This window comes from Psammomys obesus, unplaced genomic scaffold, assembly GCF_907164565.1.
Source record: "Psammomys obesus unplaced genomic scaffold, mPsaObe1.curated_primary_1811, whole genome shotgun sequence".
In the NCBI taxonomy this organism is placed as follows: Eukaryota; Metazoa; Chordata; class Mammalia; order Rodentia; family Muridae; genus Psammomys; species Psammomys obesus.
Window position 1 is genome coordinate 3502807 of NW_026596962.1, and position 22092 is coordinate 3524898.

Below are 22092 nucleotides of genomic sequence, written 5' to 3' on the forward strand. Positions count from 1 at the left end.
TTTCTTTCTTTCTTTCTTTCTTTCTTTCTTTCTTTCTTTCTTTCTTTCTTTCTTTCTTTCTTAACTCAAATCAAACAAAAACAAAACACAATAATAAACAAAAACCACAGAAATGCTGACATGAATATAGTTGAGCAAATGTCCTTTTTGTCTGTCCTTTTTGTATGGTTGATCGGATATATGCCCAGGAGTGGTATAGCTGCATCTTGAGGTAGCGCTATTCCTAATTTTCTGAGAAAGTGCCAGATTGATTTCCAGAGTGGTTGTACAAGTTTACATTCCCACCAGCAATGGAGGAGGGTTCCCCTTTCTCCACAACATCTGCAGCATGTATTGTCAGTTGAGTTTTTGATCTTAGCCATTCTGATGGGTGTAAGGAAGAATCTCAGGGTCTTTTTGATTTGCATTAGGATATTCATAATTAAGGCTTTTCTCCCTACAGTAGAATGAAGTGCCTTAGATAAGAAAAATGGTAGCATTTCAAAGCTAGAGAGCAGGATTAATGGTTAGAACATGTAATGCTCTTCCGGATTGCCAGAGTGCAATTCCCAGCAGTCATGTCAAGTGGCTTCTAGCCACCTGGAATTCCAACCCAAGGGGATTCAGCATCCTCTCCTGGCCTCTCTGACTATCTCTGCACACTTGTGCACATGACCTCTCCCAACACATATATGTACACATAATTAAACGCATAATTTTAAAAAATGTAATGATGTTTCACAGTTTCTTAATCAATGAAATACAAATTTTAAAAATAATTTCAAAATTTCACCACAGACTAAAGTTTATTAGATGATACTCACAATTTTGGTTTCATTTCTCAAAAAACATAAAACATAAAGCAAACAAACAAAAAACAGTAGGCAGTTTATCTACTCATATATTCGGTAGGAAAATTTAGAAGCAGTTTAGAATTGGACAATTTATTCCATTTTATGATGTGTTATATTTTAATGTTTGATAGGCTCATTGAGGTAAGAGTGTTCTTCAAAACATTTACTCAATAAATATTGATGTGGGTTGATTTGCTGCATTGTCTCTGCTCTTTGTGTTTCAGAGCAACCACTTACAGTGGCAGTCGTCAAGGGAGTTAGTAATGAGACAAGTCAGATGTTTGACTTTTCCCTCTTGCAAACACGCTTGGTTTGTGAGCCACCCTCACTCCATTCACTGCTGCCCCCCCTCCATGGTGATGAGACCACTTTCCCCAGATCTATGATTCGAAACCTTTCCTGTTGTCCGAAATCCTTGTCTTTTATCAAGCTCCTGGGCAAATTCCACCTCTAAGTGCAGTCTGAAAGAGTCAGCGCATAATTCTCTGCTGGTTGTTGAAAGAGGCAGGTCCGCACATAGTGGCAGCTACAAAATCAAAGCGTGAGCTATGAGCTGTGATTATTGCTGAGGAGGAGAGCCTTTGGGTTAGATAGCTTTGAATTGGCCAAAGCTGTGGGAAAGCTCATACTGGCATTCATCTTTGGGCACTTGCTTTGAATAGACATATGGCAACATCATTCAACATTCAACATTCCATATTATTGAGCTGTATTATTGTTCCAGGAACCAGAGATGAAGTAGTGAGCCAGAAAAATAAAAGCTTTCGAAAATGTCCTGGCAGGAGCCAAGGTATTCTAAAGAGAACTCTCATCACTGTCCTTTCCGTTACCTGGTCATTGAGACAATGGACACCAAGAAATGAAGAATCTTCACAGAGGGAGGAAAGTGACAAAACAGGGTTCCAGCAGAGAGGGAGTTTGTCTCCAGGAAATGGCTGCGCATGGTTCTGATCTCGTGCTACACTACTTTTCAAGAGGAGACTGAGCCAGATGATGTTCACTGACCAGTAGAATCGCTCCTGGACAGAGTCTGCTTAGCTGTGTTCGGTCCTCAGCCTCTGCGCAGCCTGACTCTAGTGCAGACAAGGCCAGGGCATGTGCTGGACCTCTTTGCTTCTTGTTTTTTTTTTTTTTTTTTCTAATATGGCCATGTTTAGTAAGTTTCCCTTCCCTGTTTTTCCCTGACACTTGGCTGTCTGATTGGCCTGTTGAGGAGGGGTTGCTGAACCTAGTCTATTAGGTCCCAGGGACCTGACTCTGACCTCAACAGTTCCAGTAACTCTTTCTGTAAAACAGTGTTCATTTCAGTGAAAGACCGCCCAAGGTTACTCGCTGAAACCCTGACTCAAGGAAGAGTTATAAGGGAAAGAGCAAAATAAGCATAAGTGAGGAAATCGAAAGGTAAGAACAAAAATGAGCAGTCGCAAAATTGGGTTAATGGATCAATGAAGCCCAAATCCGGCTAACTAAAAAAGCAGTAAAAGTCAGTAACCTCTAGATATAGAATATATATAAACTACTGATATTAATAATAAAAGTGTTCCTTTTATTTATTTATTCAGTAATTAATAAAATAATGTAATACTACAAAAGCATTTGACAGTTTGGGTGACCTGAACACAATCTTTCTTCAGCAAACATTTCTGTACCTGAGTTGAGAAAAAAATAAACTTAATAGTTCAATATTAACTAAATCTAGCTACTAGTCCAATTATTTTTGGAATATAAAATGCCAAGCTAAAGGTCATTCTTGAAATTTTTGCTGCAAACATTTAAATAAGAAAAATCATTACACTAAACATATCATGCATAAGGGAAAACACCACAGTAAAATTCATAGGAGAAGGCTAGTGTTTATATGATTTTTTCGGTGGGGATTTCAAGACAGGGTTTCTCTGTGTAGCCTTGGCTGTCCTGGAACTTGCTTTGTAGACCAGACTGACCTCAAACTCACAGAGACCCACCTGCCTCTGCCTCCTGAGTCCTGGGATTAAATGTGTGCCCCCCCACAGTGTTTAAATGATTTTTAGATTAAAAAGGATATTGATTGTTGCTTAGAAAGTTTCTAAGCTCATATTTAATGATGAATAAATCCTCATTTTATAAAAATTAAAGCCTATATGTGCATACACCCATGGTTTCTTCTGTGGTGAAATTTACTTCTGGGTGAATCAATTTTCTTTTGAGCTCTTATATCTCTCCACGAACTATTTCTTCTACGATAGATAATATATTTCTATTGCTGACATCCTCAGTCACGTTCAAACAACATACTCAAATATTTATCACCTTTACATTTTCCTGGATTCAAGTGGACCTTACCTTGCTCAAACGTTCTCTCACTGCTTTGTTTTTTACCAGTTTCACTCTGATTCGATATAGCAAATAATTTCTCCCTTAGCCTGTGTCCATCTGACCGTATCATTCTACATTGAGCTGAGCGTGCTTGGGGTACCCAGAACACCCTGACCTCATCTCACTGAGTGGGGAAGACAGTGCACGTCATCCCATAACAGTGTTTATTGGTCTCTTCATCCAGCCTTCCGGATGTGCCAACTGCTTCCTCAAGGTTAGTTCCTGGAATATATTTCTTCTGTAAGTCAGCTTTATGGTAGGCCTGGATTAACTGTGTCCACACCTTCCTTAAACTAACCCCATTCAATTTGCAGCTTTTTTCACCAGAGAGCCAACCAGGCCCTTAACTACTGAAGCATAATTAAGGGTCCCTTCTATATCATCCTCTCCTACCACTTTATTTTTAAGAATATAACTTTTAAAGGAATAAAACAATTTTGAGATATTAGAATCTAAATTCTTACTTCACCCCTAGTCTTTCATCTTTCCTGTGGTTGAGACATTTAGGATTGTGAAAGAGAGAAGCTATTCTGGAAAAGAGAAGCAAACAGAGTTCCTGACCCAGCTGCCTCGCTGAGAGACCAGTTCTGCAGTGCCACTAAGGCCTCAGCTCTGCTGCTCTGCTCTTTCTGCTGTGCTGCCTTACTCCAGCCAGGTAGGCCGCACTGTGGAGGTCTACCTTACAAAGCTAGACAGAATCACATTTCAAACAGTAGCTACCAAAGCTTGTTCCCTGATCTCAGCAGCAGCTGTGCCTCCCGGGATCTCATCAGAAATACAGGCATCCAGTCATCTGGATGGATGAGAAGCTGTGCTCTGCACAGACCCACCTAAGAGTCTTCTCACAGCCAAGCTCCTTCAGGGTGGTTGGTTGTGCTGTGCGCACTAACCAGAAGAGGCAGAAGGTCAAGCTCTTCAACCCCCTTGTAACCTGAGCTTGGTTTGAGGCACAATGATGCAAATGCCAAAGAAATGGACAGTTTGTTGAGCTTCACTGAGCTGCCACTCATTTTCCCAGTATCTTTGGAGCCCCTTCATTATATCATGGAAGCCCTGCATACTTTGGAGAAATAGCTTCCTCTCACTTCTGGAGCTCCTGACATCACTTAGCCTAATTGTGTTTGTGCTTGCAGGCAGCTGCGTATCAGAAGCACACCTACTTCTGACCTTGAACCATGTAGCAAGGACAACATGCATGTCATTTCAGAGCTTGTTGTAATCTCTTGGCTTCATTATTGCAATCTGAGTGGGCATTTTCAAGTAACCAAGAAAACTATTTATATGCCTAGTTAGATTCACAAAACCATGTAAAACCAGCTGATAAAACCCAGCATTTCTATAAGTGACCCGTGAGTCCCTTCTAAATAGAGTTAAAATAAGTTTTTGAGAAGATACATTTTGACAAGACCTATGAAGTGATAATGAGACAATCCATTTCATAATATGGGAACTTTTTTAAAATGAATAAGGTTTTCCTAAGTTGACTGTTTGTGGGGTGTGTGTGTGTGCGCGCGCGTGCGTGCGTGGGTGTGCATGTGAGTGCTTGCACACACATGCATGTGAATGACAAGAGACGAACTGATGCAATGCACTTACCAAGGCACTGTGAGCCTGGGTTTCGAGAGTTCTGAGGCGGAATCTGTCACTGTCTGAGGAGCACCAATTTGGCTAGGCAAGCCCTGGTCCTTTGGTCTTCAGTCTCTCTCCCTAGCCCTGAGAACACCAGCGTACGGCCTGCACATCTGGCACTTCCTGTGGGTGCTGAGGATCTGGCTCGGGTTTACCTGCCGAGTCCTCTGCCCAGCCCATGAGCAGACTTTTAGAGAGGAAGATGAGTGAATAAAAACAGGTATCTTAGAATTGAGATGAAGTCTTATTGGGATCCTTTGTGTCTTTTGGGTGTCATAACACCTATAACTAACAAGGTTTGATGAAAGCACAAAGGTGTTTCTCAGAAATCTCTGTGCCCATAGAGAGGAAGAGATCCAGGAGCTGAGACAAAAGCAGTTTCTTAACAAAATGAGCATCAGATGCAACCAGTAAAAATATTTAACCTCTTTCTCTCCTTGTAAACACTAGAATCTCACCTTCAGTAGGCTGACAGCTAAAAAAATTACAGGATTTCAGGAAATAATTACTTTCAGAGTGAGCACCTGAAATAACCATTATTTAATTACAGGACACAGCCACCAACTCATAGTTCCATAGCAGCTCAATATGCAAATGCACTTACATGTGTTGTAGGTCATTATAAAATTACTAAAGGATTAGGTCCTTTGCTGCTTGTCTTAATAAATAGTCAGCATATCCCCATGAAACAGTTTGTCTAGGGCAGCTTGTTCCTTCTCTTATAATAAAGGATTTAAAGAATTAGACAGTAAGATCTGGAGAGGACAGGAACTCCACAAGAGAGAAACAGAACCAAAAAATCTGAGCACAGGGGTCTTTCCTGAGACTGATACTCCAACCAAGGACCATGCATGGAGATAACCTAGAACCTCTGCACAGATGTAGCCCATGACAGTTCTGTGTCCAAGTGGGTTTCATAGTAATAGGAACAGGGACTGTCTCTGACATGAACTGATTAATTCATGCCTGCTCTTTAATTACCTACCCCTGAGGGGCAAAGCAGCCTTACCAGGCCACAGAAGAAGACAATGCAGCCAGTCCTGATGAGATCTGATAGACTAAGATCAGAAGGAAGGAAAAGAAGACCTCCCCTATCAGTGGACTTGTGGAGGGGCATGTTTGCAGAGGGGGGAGGAAGGGAGGTATTGGAATGGGAAGAGGGAGGGAACCATAGGGGGGATAAAAAGTGAATAAAGTGTAATTAATAAAGAATTAAAAAATATTTAAAAAAGAAAGAAAGCAAGTTACAAAGTTTAGATAGTTCCACAGCTGCATACAGATGGTGGTGGATGAGGCATCGCCTTGATTTCCTTGTATTTCTGGTAAGGGGCTAAGGTCAAGCTGACACATGACACTAAGGTCATGCCTGTGGCATGGTCTTTTTGCTGTCACTTTGAAGTTAGGATGCCTCCCTGTCCACCCCCAACTCCCCCTCAGTCTCCACCTACTCCCTCCCCCATCCATGCCTCTGAGTCCTAGACTGCAGCTCCTTCCCTTCAGTCAACATGGCTCAGCCAAGTGCAGTCCTCTCTGTGAAAGCTCCAGTGACACTCAGGCCCATGTGCCCATCTTGCGTGGATCACAGAGTGGGAAAAGCTGAAGAAGGGTTTTTATGATTTTTATGTGACAGGGAATAAAGTTTGGCTTGAGCGTCCAGCCTCTCCACCCCCCAAGACACCTTCCTGAGAGGTTAATGTCAGCTGGCAGGGCTGAGTGGCTCAGCCTCAGCCTCTTTCCCAGGAAAGGAAAGGGTTATCCAATCTCTTATCAGGGAGGGTTATGGCTGTGATTTGAAAGTGACAGGTCTTCTAGGATGATGCACTTGGAGGCTAGGTCCCAGCTGGGGGTGCTGTTTGTGCGGGCTGCAGGAATTTAGCAGGAGAACCTCTCTGAGGCCATGCGGTGTCCTTTCCACTCTCCCAGGATGCCTATGTAGCCAGTGTCTTCCTGTTCCCACTACCATGCCTTTTCCATCATGGTGGACTCCATCACCACAACCTTACGCCAAAATACGCCCATCTTCCTCTGAGCTGTTTCTCGTCAAGGTATTGTGTCACGGCCAGGAGAAAGGTAAAGAACACATTTATCTTGAAAAACACCTGGAGCGTGGGCACCCGTGTGTGTGTGTGTGTGTGTGTGTGTGTGTGTGTGTGTGCCTGTGTGTGCGAGTGTGAGTGCGTGTGTGTGCACAGAAAGAGTCATGAACAGGTATGTATACCAGTGCCACATGCTGTAGCGATGGTGCTGTAGAGGTCTTGGCTTCCGCCAAATTGCAGGTCAGTCCTTTACTGATGGAAAAATAACTTTGCCCACAGGTACTGCTGAGACAGGTACTTGAGACTTACATTAAATCAATTTCTCTACTGGGAATTTTATTTTAAAATGTTTCAAGAGAATTCCTTGATGCTAAAGGTTTTTTATGAAAGCTACTTTGAATGTCCTCAGTTCCAGGGTCACTGAATTGTCTTTCTTACTCTTGCTGTGATTTCTCTAGCTCTATCTACCTTATATATCAATAATTATATAAAAATACAAATAATATATATTGTTTTATGTGTATGTATATGTGTTCATGTGTACATGTTCATATGTATGTGCATTAAGATGGAGACCACTTATTTGTTTTCCTGGTGCTCTCTACATTTTCTGAGACAGTACCTCTGTCTGAAACTCAGTTTGCTGATTTGGCCATGGTGGATGGCAGCACTCCAGGAATCCTTTTGTCTACCTGCCCAACACTAGAGTTAGGGATAGGTGCTGCCTTGCTTGGCTTTTTACACATTTGTGGGGTTTTGAACTCATGTTCATATGGCAAATGCAAGTGCTTTCCAGACAGAGGTTTCTCCTCATTTTCCTTTCCAGTTTGTAAAAAGACTCTTCAGAATTTTTGTTTTGTTTTGTTTTACTTGTCCTTTGTACACAGAGCATTTTGGGAATCAGATCAAGAGACTCTTGATCCTGTTTAGAATTACTTTAGTGGGAAGTAACTCATATGTATAGCTTGGGGTTCTTGGTGAAGTAGGGATAGAATGGCGGAAAGGTACTTGGGACATGAGAAGGGAGAGGATCTCATCACACTAGAATCCATTAAAGTCTCTGAGGAGCACTGAAGAATCCCAGCAAATTTAATAGCTGCTGACATTCTTTTTCCCATCTTTTCTAAGAGCCTCACCCTAGCCTATCTTATAAGAACAAGGCAGGCACCAAGGCCCTTTTCCACACGTAGTAGTGATATGAATATAAACATGTTCTTGTTTTGATCCGAGGTATAGGATGTGGACTGATTCAGATTGTCCACAGGAACAAACTATTTGCCTGTTGTAGTCTCTGAGACAGTCTCTTTGCCAGCTGCAGATAGTTTAAATCTGAGGACTCTGGAGAAGGAATTAACGGCAGAGCCCAGACAGTGTGGAGGGCAGGCGCTCTGAGAAAGAAGGCTGCTGGTGTCCACCCCTGCTTCTCCCGGTTTCTGTTGCTGCAGTGTGAAGAGAGGTCAGAGATATCCTGACATGAAGATTGGACTTCCCCAAGGAACCCAAAGACCCTAAACAGCAGGAAGTCATTAAGAGAACTCTGCCACCCCTCCCCCCTAACATCCTTTCTTTTCTACCTGCTGTTGGAGTGTTGGAAGGGATTGGGGTGGAGAAGGGATAAAGAGGCATAAGAAAACAAAATAAAATAGTCTAAAAAGTGATGCCAACACAGTAGCTTCTGATTTTGCCTTATCCGATTGTAATTCATTCCAATGCATCTCCAGAACCACCCCATAATCCCACTGATCAAGCAGGGGAGGTGGGGGAGGGGGACGAAAGTGTCTTGGCATCCTTTTTGAGATGTAACATAAGAGCCACCAACATGGTGTAGAAGGCCAATGCTAAGGCAGTTCCCACACTGAGGTGTGTCTGACTTCTGTGACCTGTGGAGAAGCCCACATCCACACTCTTGTGTGTGCCTTACTTCCCTCTAAGTGCTCCCCTTTCACACTCACACTTAAGACCGTATTAAAATCTAACACAATTTATAACTCTGCTTCTTTACTCAAGTTAGTCTTGAGATTCTTTTCAGCATCAAAGCCAGAAATCCTCATTTGGCCTCAGCAAGATCCCTGAAATTATAGGGGAGATACGTAGGTGGTAGTGTTCTAGGACTTTGCCTCCTTTCTGAAGACTTTTCCATGAGCCTTATGCACAGTCATGACTCACTTTCTACGACACTTGAAACATGATTTCAGGATGCTTTAATTTCTGTCTTCAGCATCTTCCATTCTGTCCTTTGCAGGCGCCTTTGTTCTTGTCCTAGCTGGCTTTAGCTGTGAATGGTCGATATAGGAGGCCATAGTCCACTATGGGAGGAGCTATTCTCTGGGCAGGTGGCAACGGACCATGTAAAGAAGTTAGTTAAAGCATCATCCTGAAAGCAAGTGCCATTTCTCTGTGGTTTCTACTTCAATAGCCTGCTTGAGTTCTTGGCATGAGTTCTCTCACTGATAGATGGTGGCCTGGAAGTGTACGCCAAACAGGCCCTTTCCACCCCTTAAGTTTGTCAGTATTTTATCACAGTGACAGAATGAAACTGAAAGTGCTATGATATTCAACTAAGGCTGATCCCTGTTTGCCACCTGATGCCAGGAACACATGAAAGATACACTGGCTTGGGACATTTTCTGCTACTGCGTTGAGGACTGTGGACAGTGCGTGGTCCAGCACTGTTAGAGGAACAGCCTGTGCCACCAAATGTGAGGATAGCAATGGCCCTGGCGGACCACCCTTGGGTTCTAGTGTGGCTGATGTCGCTCCGCTGAAGATGCTTTTGCCCAGCCGTGTTCTGCTGCGAACCTGCCAGGTTCTGCTGTCTGAGAGAGCCCTCAGGCAGTCCAAATTGTTGTTCCATTTTGGACTATTAATTCTAGATTTACACATCTCTAGTTCCTCATCTGAATGTGTGATGAAGAAAGGAAGGTTTATAACGAGTGGCCTGTGAATCATCAAGCCCTGGCATCCCCATTCTGTCTTCCTTCTTTCCACATTTGCTTCCCTTCTTCCTGAGTTACTAAGAGCCTAAAGGCTGCCTTGATGTTCTCCTCAGCTTGGATTCCTGCCCCAGACCCTCATCCTAGCCCACTCTTTCAGCCTTCACAGATCCCAGAGGCCTGTTTAAGCCTGGGGTTTCTTAGTTCCCTTCTCTGAGAACATTAACTTTAGACAATGGATGATTACAATGCCACTTTTGAGATGTGATTTTAATGGTCTTTTCCAGTTTTGACTGTAAGTCTGTGTTTTTCAATCCTTGGGAGCTATGCCTTTGACATAGAGTTAAAGAAGATAGTGTCTTGTCTCTTGTTCCTATAGAAGACTAGGAGCACTGCCTTTTACTTCCTGCTGTGAGAATATCTCTGTCTAAAGATGCCAGGAAGTCCTCTTTTCCTTTTGGCGAGGAAATCAGTAAGGGAGTTTATCTAAAGTGTCTAAAGTGCTGCATCCCAGATTTAGAAAATCTCTACCCCCCACTCCCCAACACACACACACTCTGGCAGACTGAGTCCAGGCAGAATCCTGGTCTCTCTTTGTTATTGTGATAGCGTGGGAGACTGTTTTCATTATCTATTTATAGTAGTTCACAATAACAATTATAGTTAAACTTTCATTACCGTATATTCATTATGTAAAGCAATGGGTCTCATACAACAGTTTTCATTCATAATGTGGGTTTTGACCATGATCACTTAATCATTGCACTTTCTCATCTTTTTTCCTAGTCTCCTTCTTCTCAAATAGTCCCCTTTCTATGTGTGTGTGTGTGTGTGTCCATGTGTCCGTGTCCGCACATGTGTGTTCCTGTACATTCCTGTACGTGTGTGTGTGTGTGTGTGTGTTTGGGAGCCATAGGTGTATAAGTTTGGAGGGCCAGGAAGAAAATTGTACATTTTCCCTAAGTTCACAAATTGATGAATGTTAAAGGCTCAAATCACATAGAAAATGTTTTGCTTTGTTACTAGTAATGTTGACCAGAAAGAATGGCTTTAGCTCTGGGAACAGGTGAGCTGCTCATGTACCTCATTGACACAGACTCTGCTGAACAACCATCAGCTCTCTCCTGTGGGTGAGTGTTGCTCTCTTAGTCTGCAGTGCACAGCAAAAAGTGGAGCAAAGCCAGCAGTCAGCTTGTTTCTCCCAGACCTCCCTGACAGGACCTGGGTGATATGAGCAAAGGAGACCATGGGTGCCCCCTCATGGGGCCAGGGGTACTCGTCCCTGTGGCAGGGAACAGCAGTGCAGTGCAAACAGGACCTTGTGACATAGACGCGGCACACCCTGGAGTGGAGTGAACGCTCATGCAGAGACTTTCCTTCCCACCACAGAGCTGACACACTCCCTACTGCTGCCAAAGGGGCGATTGAGCTCGATTTCCCCTGAACCTCAGGCCTCTCCCTCTTTGCTGTATGGCAGTCTGGTCCCTGCTTTGCCTCCTGTCGCTTCCCTTCCCCCAAGCCCCAGAAAGCTTCTTACTCGCATGTTTTTGCTCCTTGTTTCCCCTTAATGCAGGTTCCCATTTCTCTTCTCCTGACCATCTCCAAATGACTGTCACCAAAGTATCTGCATCACAGTGTACTTATGGGAGTTATTCATCATTCATTGAAAAACCTATTGATGGATGGTTGGTAATTCTCAATATTTTCAGGATGCTGTTTTGGTCTGTGCAGGAAACCTTCCTCTTCGACACGTGCAGATGGTCTTTCTCCTGCTCCCCTCCAGGCAACAGCCTCCACCAACTGCTTTCCTTGTCTTCTGAATTCTCTGGAGGCAGGAGTCTTCGTGTGAAGCCTTCAAGCCACACCCCATCACTTCTCCCCTGAGCCAAGAAGGAACACATAATTCCGTACACGGTTGTTCAGAAAACTAGTTTAATTCCCTGCTCAAACTCAGGAGGCCTGCATTAGATTTCCCGCCAGAGTTTACTGCACTTAACTCCCCTTGCCTTTTCAGTCCTTCCCAACTTCTCTTCTGTTCCCCCTTCTTCTCCTCCACATTAGCCATACATACACAAGGACGATGGAGGGAAAACATGAAGTTGATAGGAGAATCAGTTCACTGCTTCTCCCCCCTGGCTGCAATTCTAAAGTGCTGGATGTTTGCAGAAGTCTGGGTCAAAGTTTAGGAACTGGCTCCATCGAGCTGGCTGCTCCTGTGTTCTTCTGGCTGATCTTGTTCTGTTGTTGGCAACAGTTCCTACAAGGTCACCTAAGAGGATGCGGAAGAAGAGCTGAGCATGGCAGGTTCTACCACTGCCAGCACTTCATTATATTAAAGCAATAATTCTAGTTTAAAAGATCGGGTTGAAAGGAGAACTTAAATATACAAACGTGGTGGTGGTAAGCAAATAAATCTTGCCAACATTTTACAATATAGTATCAAACTGCTTTTTAGCTATTTTAATGGGAAGTTTATAATTGAGAAAACAAAGGCTATTGTCTACGTAGTTTTAGCAGGACATCTCCTGAGGAATAGTGACCAGGGCTAGTCTTTGCTAAGTAGATCAGAACTCAAGATGTTCTGAGGACCATCAATAGCACTTCTAGGTGTATAAATATCCCTGATTTATTGTACGATAGACACAGGTGATTGAAGAGTAGAATGCTGGATCTCCATCCACTGAAGGGTTTAGGATCAGAACGCAAGGACAGCCACCTTCTTTGCAGATGGTCTACTGGAGACAGCAAGAATTCCTGATTCTGAATGTTGGAATCTGACTTAGCATACTATTGGCTAAATTTACCAGGGCTATCTAAGGAATAAGGAATTCCTGAAAGAGATGGACCTGGGGAGAGAGAGAAGAGAAAGAGAGAGAGTGTTAGACAAGAATTTTGTGAATTTTAATCTTTGGTCTAACGAATATTTACACTAGTTTCTGTGAACAAAAACTTAAAACCTCTTTTGAATCTTGTTTATTAAATAGATGATCTAATTCTGTTAATCTAGTTTATGATTTATTGTGGAAAACTCTGGAAAGTGTAAGCCAGAATGATTTCTGGTTATTCTATCTCAACCCCTAGGATTAGTAGGACACAGACCAAAAGTTGGGTCTTGAGATAGGGCACAAAGTTTCCATGTTACCCTCATGTCATGGGACTGGAATGGGGGTGAGGACACTGACACCCTGTCTGTCCGCATTTCGGTTCACTGTTTACTGGTGCACAGGTCTGGTCTGCTGTCCTGGCAGAGTCTCTAACACCATCACCTACTGTCATTTCCTAGCCCTGATGTGTCCTGTTCTGTTGCTTCTGATCTTTGCTTCCTTCTTTCCTTGCTGTGGCACAGCAGGATGTTTTCAGCTTTTCCTCACAGAAAGCAACACATTTATTTACTGATTAACTGACTGATTGATTGATTGATTTACTGTGGTCATGGTTCTAGGTCTCTGTGGCTTCTAAGATGTGGTAAGAAAAAAATATCCCTTCAAGGAGCATTTTTGTTGAGAAAACTGCTTACCTCAAGGCAACCAGGAAGGAGAAAGGAAGACAGGAAGAGATCCTTCGAGACCCATTTTTCCAATCAGGCTTACCTAGTCTCACCACCTCTAAATAATGCCATTATCGTATAAATCAATTAATGGACTTAACCAATTGATTAGCTCAGAGTTCCCACAAGACCTCTAAATGATTGCATCCAACAAGAGACCAAAACTTTAACACATGAGCTTTGGGGGCTGATTCCAACTCAGAAGAGGTTCTCCTGGGGCACAATACACAGAGCCATCCCTTGTCCCCTTCTGAAGGCCTTGGGTGGCTGCCGCTCCAGCCCGCTCAAAGGGCTCATGACACTTTCTCTGAATAGGTTCTGCTTGCTGAATTCCTTGCTAGTTAAAACAGCCATTCAGGAAGAGGATATCTCTTATAGTACATAATTTTCCTAGTGAATTAATGAATATTGAATTCTTAGTCTGTGGATGGAGGCTACAAATTGACAAGAAAAATGAAAGGAATAAAAGCTAGTCCATTTTCTTCTAAGAATTAGCCTGTGACACTTACATAATCAGTAATGTCTGAATGATGAGCCCCAAGACACCATCCAGTAATTCCTCTGTAGAAACTTTGTCTCAGACACAGGAAAACTGAGCTACACCAAATGACTTGTGTCAGAGAATTCACAGCATCTCTTTAATAGCCCTAACCTTATTATAACTCAAATGTCCAAAGAAAACAAATGAGCAAACTGTAGTTGTTGTTTTCTGAATGAAACATTACTGTGCAGTACAGATGAACACACAGCTAGCACATAGTCAATGGTTTTCAATAGCAAACATATAGTAAAGGCACACACACACAGTTCTAACAAAGTTCTCAGAATAAAAATTTAATCTCCAGTAACAGATGTCATAACACCCATTGCCATGAGCTGCAGATAAAGTAAGTATAGGAGAGAGAGTGGCACAAAGGACTTTCTGGACTAAAGGGATCATTTCCTTTATTAGGAGGGTAGTTTCACAGGTGTATTGATTTTCAATTCTCATCAAAATATGCTTGAAACGATAGTACTTTCCATTACACAACAGTTGTATAATATTTAAAACGTAAGCATGTTCGAAATAATTTCTAAAAGTCAGATACTTAGTAGCTCACTAAATATTTACTAAATATAAAATTGAGCTATTCAGACCTCTCTGTTGGCAGTGGCAGGCAAATCCTGCCAGAGGAGTCAAGCGACTTGAACGGCAACACAGATAGTAATTAGTGGACCATAAGCTAGTGTGAGGTCCACGGCAAAGGAGCAGTGAGAAGGATTACAGGGAGGAAGAGACTTTGAGGGCATCTCACAGCCTGATGGCTGCCTGGGTATTTGAGGAGGTAAATGAGGGGATTTTTGGATGGTCCCTTAGGTAATGGCTTGATACATATCTTAGTTTCTTTTCCTATTGCTGTGTTAAACTCCTTTGATAAAAGCATCTTAAGAGAGAAAGGATTTATTTAGTTCATAAGTCCATGTTACAGTCCGTCTTTGCTGCAAAGTCAAGGACAAGTCAAAAGCAAAGAGCCATGGAGAAATTCATGCATGCCTATGCTCAGCTTGTTTTCTGCAGTTTTGTGCAGTCCAGGACCTCAAACCTCAGTAATGGTACAGCCTACTTTAATTCTGAGATTTCCCTCCTCAATTAACCCAATTAAGAAAATCCCTCCTAGGCTTGGGCAAAGGTCTGCCTCCCAGGTGATTCTAACTTCTGTCAAGTTGAATTTAATCATCACCGTGGGTTGGGTGTTGGGCTTCCTTCAGAAAAGAATAATAGATGCAGGGACTGGTGCCAGAACGTGATGGAGATGAAATGGATACAAGTGATAGGGAGGCATCAAAAGCTTTGTAATGGAGATGAAGACAGGGTCAAGGAGGGGTGTGTCAGAGCATGGAGATCACGGAATTAGTTTGGGAAATGTTTACTTTCAAGCATGTAAGATTAAGTCCAGTGACACAGAGAAGAAGAGAAATTTAGTTTTGAATTTTGAGCAGCCTTTGAATCTTTTGTGTATTGTGGAAGTAGGTTAAGATGCAGCTACCCATAGAATAAGTAGCCTCGCTGGCACAGCTTGGTTGACCTAGACTCTGGCTAAACAGGTACACGTTCCTCAAATCTATTTCAGCAGAAGCAAAGTAAAGGAGAAAGAGATGGCATAAAAAGGCTACCTTTTCTCTGTGAATTAGAAAAAAGGTTCTTGCAAAGTGACAGAAAGAAAATATATCAGTCAGTGAATGGAAGTGAACAGGATTTAAAATAGCTGCCTCAGAATCCCAGCCTGTTTAAGACGACGGAAGAAATGGTGAGCATCACTAAGGGTCACTGATCCCAAAACCAAACACTTTTAATATGGTTTTGTGTCTTGAAATGATTAGGTACTTACATATCTTCTCAGTATGACATCATTTAGATAATTATTATTCATTGGTTCATATAAATTGATTTGCTTCCTTAAATTGCATCATTTAACTCTGTAGGTTAGACCTGTAGTAGACTGGTAAATCCAAATAATGTATTTAATTTTATTTTAATATCTCCAAAAATGTTGACATTAAAAATCCTTTTACCCTTCATAAAGCAAGTAATTTTCTTGAACTGACACTTCATCAGTCACGCAAATATCATCAATCAAAGCCAGATGTGTTAAGGTTTTAAGCTGAAAGTAAGAAGACATGAACCAATGAGAATGCAGGCGCAACACCACCATAATCTGTAGTTTAAATAGGAGAGTGATCGTTTTTAAACTCTATTTAATTTGCTGTTTCTTAAAGCTTCCCTCTTCCAATCTACCAATCCTAGGTAGGAAAGAGAATGTTAGTGGGGAGAATGGGGCACAGACCCCTTGACTTTTCCAGTTTAGGGTAGATGGGTTTCTTTGGGGCTACACCAATCTGCATCAATGGCAAAGGCAGACAGCAGTCTCCTGTAATCCCCTGTGTATATACACATATACACATATATATGTATATATGTACATATATATCTTTCATTCCCATGACATAAGGACAAAGGTCACAGGATCTTGTGTTAGTTGGTTCTTATAGTGGGTCCCTGGGATTGAACTCAGGTTTCCAGGCTTGGCACCAAGTCCCTTTACTTGCTAAGCCATGTCATTGGCCTAAGACTCTGTTTTTGTCAGATACATATGATCTTACAATACTGTTTTTGAAAAAAATATTTAAATAGATATTTATTTATTACAATTTATTCACTTTGTATCCTGTCTGTAGCCCTTCCCTCATCCCCTGCCCATTCCTCCCTCTTCTCCTCCCATGCTCCTCCCACAGTCCAACCATAAGGGAGGTCCTCCTCCTCTTCCACTTGATCCTAGCCTATCAGGTCTCATCAGTACTATCTGCATTGTCTTCCTCTGTGGCCTGGTAATGCTGTCCCTACCCCCTCAAGAAGAGATAATCAAAGAGCCAGCCACTGCGTCCATGTCAGTGACAGCCCTTAGTAAGGGGATCTTACAATAATTTAAAGTATGGATGTAAGTTCCCAATGGATGAGTAGATTGTTGCAAATTTTCCCAATCATGTTTTGTGAATGTGAAGTTCCAAGATAGACTTTTTACTAAAATGTATTGATATGAAACATAAACTGTGATACTGATTACACAGGAACAGCACATTACTAATAATTAAATGTTGGGAAGGTAATGTCAAAATAGTGTCTTACCTAGTGAATAGTGAAACAACTCCACTGGTCTTTTGTATTTTCACAGTTAGAATATCATCATACCCTACATATACATATGATGTCTGAAGAATAATTTAATGTAGAGGTGTAGTAAGCAATTTGATAAGTGAGCTTTAGGACAGCAAAACAAAAACAAAAACCTGCTGTCTTGACATAATTCTTAATAGGAAAAAATGTGGAATATGACCAAAATAATGTTGACAAGGATGTAGAGAAACAGACACTTAATACAGACATTAATGAGAGGACAGATGGTCATGTTGGAAAACGGATTAGCAGTTTTTCATGAAGCTACACATATATTGCTATATTGAAATGATCCTCATGAGATACTTACTGACAACCATGCTGATTAAGCCAATTAGAAGTTTTTGAGTCTTTTTAATGATTGCACAGCCAAGAGCAGGGTCAGTCTTCTGAAAAGTGTCTTGGAGCCCAGTCTCAGGGGTACAATGTTTTCAAAGACAAAGCCACAGTTACATCAGTACTCAAGGGCAAAGGTTACATTATTAGGGGATTGGGTGTAGCCTACTAATATCTACTTTTTTACAAGGCTCAGCTATATCTTCCAGACTCTACAGAATACATTGAGACATGGTGAAGGTCTTGGACAGTCTATAAAGCATTTATAAGGCTGTAGGGGAGAGGGAATGAAAAGTCTAGAAGTGTCTGGAAAGACACAAGTTTGTATAGATGTTACCTTAATCATTTCTGTATGTTCCAGTATTGCTCTTTGAGGAATTTTCAAGTTATTTCTATACCAAAACATTCACTTATATGATTGTAGGAGATTCATTAGTAGTTTCCTCAAACCTATAAGTAATCAGTTTATGAACTGGCAAATTTATTGTGCTACATCCAGACTAGAGAAGATGTTTCATGAGTTACAAAGCTATTGTACAAAGCAATGGAGGAAGTTCAGTCCATAGTTCTAAGTGGACAATGCAATGTTTTACTTCAGTTATATTTTAGAAAACAAAAAAGTAGAGAAATCATAAACTGGTAGTAGCTGCAGTAATTGAGAATGAGGCAGGAGTGAATAGGTAGATGATAAGAGATTATTGCAAAGAAAAAGTGTTTCTTATAACAGATAGGAAAGAACTCCTGCTCTTTAGCATCAATAGTAATGGCCTTAAGCAAAAACAAAATAATCCACTTAAATGGGCAAATGACAAAAGGAGACATTTCTACTGATATTTATATGACCAATAAGCACATAGAAAAACGTTCAAATCAATACAAGTCCAATTGTGCATGGAACTACAGTGATTTACCGTGTCACATCCATTGTAATACTAAGAACAGAACAACCATTTCAAGGGTGTTTAAAATGAGGCCATGGTTTGGAATGAGAGCTAATGGGTGTATGTTCGAAGGTTTAGAAGGGGGAAAGAGAAGGGACAGGTGACGCAATTATAATCTCAAAAATAATAAAAACAAAAATTCTCACAGATATCAGACATTTCAGTGACTTTAAAGATAACAGATCTCTTGGGCCCTGCTGGCAGGAACACAAACTTGTTTTTAATATTTAAATACAAAATCTGCAGGCAAATGGATGGACTAGAAAAGAGCATCCTCAGTGGGGGAACGCAGACCCAGGAAGTCAAACATGGTTTGTCTCACTGAAAGTGTGTATTAGCTGTAAAGTACAGAATGACCATGCTACAATCCACAGACACAAAGGCGCTAAGTGAGCTTCAGAGGGTCCATGTGAATCTCACTGAGAAAGGGACAGAGAATAGACATCGTAGGTGGACAGGGGGTGGGGACTAGAGAGGCTGAGGCTGGGAACAGGAAGAATCAGTTTAGGGGAGGAGAGGGGAAGACAGTATTGGGAGAGACAACTGGAATGGGGGCCCAGAATCTTTGGGATGATCTAGAAACCTAGGGCAATGGAAACTCCCAGGAATCTATGAGGGTGCAATGGGAGCTATGGAACCCGAGCTGACCATGCCCTATAACCAGGCAAGCCTTCCAGTAGAGGGATTGGGACACCAACGCAGCCACAAAACCTTCAAGCTACCGTCTGTCCTGCTCCCTGCTTCTTGACTTCAAGCAGAATGTGAGCCCCTCCCCTTGCTGCAGTCCGTCCCTGCCGTGATGCATCCCCAGAACTGTAAATCTAGGTAGATCTTTTCTTAAGTTGCTTTTGCCAGGTATTCGATCTAGCAATAGAGAAAGTGATCAGATTCGGGATGAGGCCTGTAAATACCTCTTCCTGAGAACGTTTTCCTGGTCGTGAAAGCCTCACTTGATGCACCGGCTGTGCAAGGCGCTTTCCTCCTCTGTCTCTCTACATTGCACAGCTTATCAGTTCACTGCAGTTTCTCTTCTCACTTGCCGCTTTGTGATATGGCATCGCTGACTTTTAGAGAGGAAAGTCAACATTAGGATGGAATTAGGTAGTGATAATGGAGAAATAGCGTTATCTCTGGGATTTTCTTGTTTTATAGTCACAATTGTTTGCTTAGTCTTTGTCAGTTACTCACTGGAGCTTGATTCCAATCAACGTCTAACTGGATAAAGGGTTTATTTCTTCAAATGACATGTCTTTCTGGGTGATTTGTATGTACATGTGAGTATATTTACATGGATTATAAAACAACTGTTATATAATTTACACTAATTTTCAACTTTAGAAATCCTCAGATATGCTAATTTAATAATTGATATTTGAAGATATAGTATATAAAAATACAATGCTGGTGTGTCAATGAAAAAACGAGCACATTTTTATTACAGAAAGTTAATAATCCTCTAAATTAACTTTTTTGGGTGTGATGTGAACCTGAATGTTGAAAAATGGCATTTTTCTCCCACCTCCAGCAGCCTGCATCTAGAATCTGTCTAGGGTGTGATAAACACTTGAATAGAGTCAATCATTTGGTGAAAGTACCATTTAGTGAACTGTGTTTGCAATTTTCTAAATGGCAGCCATGAGGCCCTACTATAATTACAGCTCCTCCCTAACTGCTGTGAAAATATCTACTGATCAGGCTTAGAAGCATTTATGTATTAATGTCATTTATAAGAAAAAAAAACTAATTAAGAGTTAACTGTGTTTGAGGATAGAAAGATCGTCCCTGAATCCATCTGTTTGTTAGTCTTTGTAATCGTCTTTCCTTACATTAAATGGCACAAGAATGATGTGTTCAGAGCAGTGAATCGCATTAACATTATGCCGCAGCAAACGGAGCGAAGCAGAGCTTCCAGCTCCGTGTGCTGCACGAACATTCTTGCAAAAATACCGAAAGAGGCATCACTGCCACACTGATGGAGACCCGTGTGCTAAACCGGCCTTACAGCAGAGCATCCCAAGATCAAGTAAGTCTGCCTCAATGATCATTCTCCATAGCCTCCCGAATGAGCTCACTGGCCTATTATTAAATGTATATGTTGGAACACACCACTTACACACTCACAGTTCCCAAACCTCCACGTAACTTTCTTTTTTGATTTCCTATTCTACTCTTCACATCAAATCCAGTACAATACCTAAGCACTGCTTATGTGTTTTCTTCTAAGTACCGAAGGTCTGCGTTGTTTTCAAGCTGAACAGTGAGGTCTTGCTTTGGTAGCGGCTTCTGTTCTCTCCTTAAATGCTATTTCTTTGATAGAACTTCATCCCAAAAAAAGGATTTATGCTTTTTGATCACATCATTTTATTGGGGTAGTTTTCTTTGTCTGATTTTTACTTCTTCAATAGTTTCTTAAATAATTCTCACTAGACTAATGACACTAGCTTGTGTTGTACACTGTATTAACAAACACTCCTCACATCCATTTTCATTTGTAAGTAATTATGAGAAGGAAAAGGTTTTACACTGCATAATACATTTGTTGGACTTAAAATATCTTCCATTACTTCATTCTTGGGGAAGATAGTTAATGCTCCGCCCTCCTAATGTGATGGAATCTAGAACCTTAAAATACATGCCAGAAATAACTAGAGCCAGCCCTATTCACTCCTCTCTCTGTGGGTTAGTCTAATAACTCTTGCTGTCTGGTGCATATATTAAACTTGGAACTCTCTGCAGGCGCATGTGGTCACTGATGTAGATGAGCTGGACTGGGATTGTAGGGCTTACTTTCATACTTGCTGGGTCAGCAGTAGGTGAGGTAACTACATCACAGATTTGTTTGAATCAATACAGCATGACTTCCTAGTGTGTCTTCCTTCACATCAGAAAGATATGTGTGAATGATATTTAAGTTACTAAAAAAAGGAAAAAAATTATGCACAAAAGTGGGTGTTAAGAATATATTCTCATGTATTCAGTAGAATTTATATTTTGACTCAATGGCCGATCTATAGGCTATGAAACAAATTATATTTTTTTCATCTGAAATACCAAATTTAGAATTAAAATGAATGTTTTCTTAGAGAAAAAAAAAACAATCATTCAAAGAAAATTATAACTGTAGTTTAAAACATAAGAATTGATTTTAAGAAACAGAAATATAAAAATAAAATACAAAATATCGGTAACAGATCATTGCAAAATGAAAATTTAGTAGTGGCTCAATTGATCAATAATTTATCTTGGAAAATATATCCAATAAAAGGGAGGACTTTAAACCACTAAACCAAGTTTGAGTAAAGCTAAGAATAAATTGTATTGCTGTATTTTGAAATGGAAACAAACTCTTGCTTTATAGTTGCTTATGTCTTATCTAGCCAAGCATCTTAGGGGATACTCATGACCATACATGAACTAGGACATATGGATGATTGCTGTTCCTTGTTTTCTAGGACACTTGGAAATTTGGTGTAGAAAACAGCTAATCTTGTAAATGTACCTGCCAGCCAACAAACTGCAGACACCCCACACTCATATCTGTTACTGTTTGTCAGGCTATTCTTAGTTGTGAACTTGACAAAATCTATAGTTAACTAAAATTTAAGTGGCTGGGTGCCCTGTTACAGATTTTTAAAATTAAATCATTTGAAGTGGGAAGACCCACCCTAAATACTTATCTTTTGAGGTAGAAAGATTCACCTTAAACCTGGGCCACACTTTCTTGTGACACCCGTATAAAGGACAAAGAAGAAGGAGGAGGAGGAGGGGGG